Genomic DNA, 1,752 nt, shown 5'->3' with positions numbered 1-1,752 from the left:
CATAGTACATTTGCATCATCTTTTTGATTTAATTGTCTTGGATTTACCTGCATATTTGTTAGAGTAGCTAATTCTAACAAAATCACTCCATTGAGTTAGCTAAGCTCAATGCTTATAATTCCAAAACATTTATAAATACCACATTTTACTGTTGCAGTGGCAGAATATTACCAAAGAAACTCGAACCCAACTGTTATGGCTCATCCATCACCATGCTAACCAGCCCTCATTTCAAACTGATGGCCTCCATAGCACTTTTCCAAGTAAAAGAAATCCTCCGCCCAGACTTTCTCCGCCACTTCAAGGGTTCTGTCAATGGAATGGTCTCCATCCAGAAGAACCTCTGGCTCCACAATGGGCACAAAACCATTGTCCTAAAGAGAGGTGGGGTTCCTAAAGCACTTGCAACAGATAAAAAGGCAGTGAACATTGCCCCAATATGAGCTGCACCACTTGCAAATAAATAGTGAGAATAAAAGTACAACAATACCAATATTCCAAAAGAAAGCTGCCATGACAGACCGAGTCCACCTACAACCTTCACAACATTCTGGCTAAACCATGAAATAAGACCATACTTGTTGAGATAACCTGCCATTGCAATTAGTGCAGCAAACCACGTAAGGGTGTCCCAAGCTACCGATTCAGCCAGGCACTCCTTCCATGTCACAACACCTGTGCAGAGAAGGACAGACAAACCAAGGATTGCTGCAGTGACGGCATCCACCTTCAACATTCCCCCAAATATCCAAAGGCCCACCGTGACCAGCAGCGTAGTGCTTATGATGGTCTCGTTCTTGGTCATTGGCCCCATTTTCTCTAGCTTCTCCTTGGCGAGCTTCGGTGCATCGGGGCTGCTCTTGACAGAGGGAGGGTAGATCACATAAAGAAGAAGCGGGACAACGATCAGGGACACCAAACTGGGCACCAGCGCTGCGACCGCCCAATTCGTCCACCCGATGGTCTGCTCGATGGTCCCCGCGGCAAGATTCACGCTTAGGGGATTAGCCGCCATGGCCGTCAAGAATATGGCAGAGGAAATCACGGACGTCTGGAAGCAGGTGGGCATGATCCACGATCCTAGACGTCGCTCCGTCCCGTCGCCGACGTTGCTTCCGCAGGCCACGTAGAGAGACTTCACAAGCGGCAAAAAAGATGCCTCCAGCTCGGGCAGAGACAGAGGGGATCGCTGGAGTGAGGAGCGCCTCGCTGAACACCAGGTTGTACCCTAACCCCAGCGACGAGCTCCCGAGCAAACTTCTGCATCAGGCTGGAAAGAACAGGGCCGGATCTGCACCTTGAAACCCTCGTAACACGCACCGAGATGAAAAGTCGTGCCCAATACAGGCCAACGATCTATGGAACAGATTGATCAAGCAATTTTCTATATGTTGCATCCTCGATATCTGATGCATCCTCGATGAAGGATCTTTGCGTCCTCAAGCAATCTGATATCTACTGTTATCTGTTGCGTGAGAACGTGATTACAGCCATGCTGCCACTATGGCCTCACAACCACGCTTACTTGGCCTCCTGCGTGAAGGCATCGATTGATCCACCAATCGACTTGGATCAAACTCTTTATTTTCCCTCAGCATACGATCTGGCCCTGATCGGAAAGGAGACCCTTTGGGTTTCTTGTGGGAATCAATATTTTGTGTGAGCGACTACCCAGTCAATTAAGAAGTGAAAAATTTCACACCGGCCTTGAGAATAGAGGCTGCCATTGTTGTTACCTAAACTTTCGAACAG

At 48.2% G+C, this 1,752-nt stretch overlaps 1 pseudogene; it reads right to left on the bottom strand.

Annotated features, from left to right (window-relative positions):
* Positions 1–226: 226 nt before the first annotated feature.
* LOC149179974 (dicarboxylate transporter 1, chloroplastic pseudogene) lies at positions 227–1,547 on the bottom strand (annotated as a pseudogene).
* Between the last annotated feature and the right edge of the window lie 205 nt (positions 1,548–1,752).

This window comes from Pinus tabuliformis, chromosome 3_2, assembly GCF_031772625.1.
Source record: "Pinus tabuliformis cultivar Carrire ecotype Pingquan chromosome 3_2, CPIR1, whole genome shotgun sequence".
In the NCBI taxonomy this organism is placed as follows: Eukaryota; Viridiplantae; Streptophyta; class Pinopsida; order Pinales; family Pinaceae; genus Pinus; species Pinus tabuliformis.
Note: the sequence above shows the minus strand (reverse complement) of the source record. Positions and strands in the feature narration are given on the sequence as shown.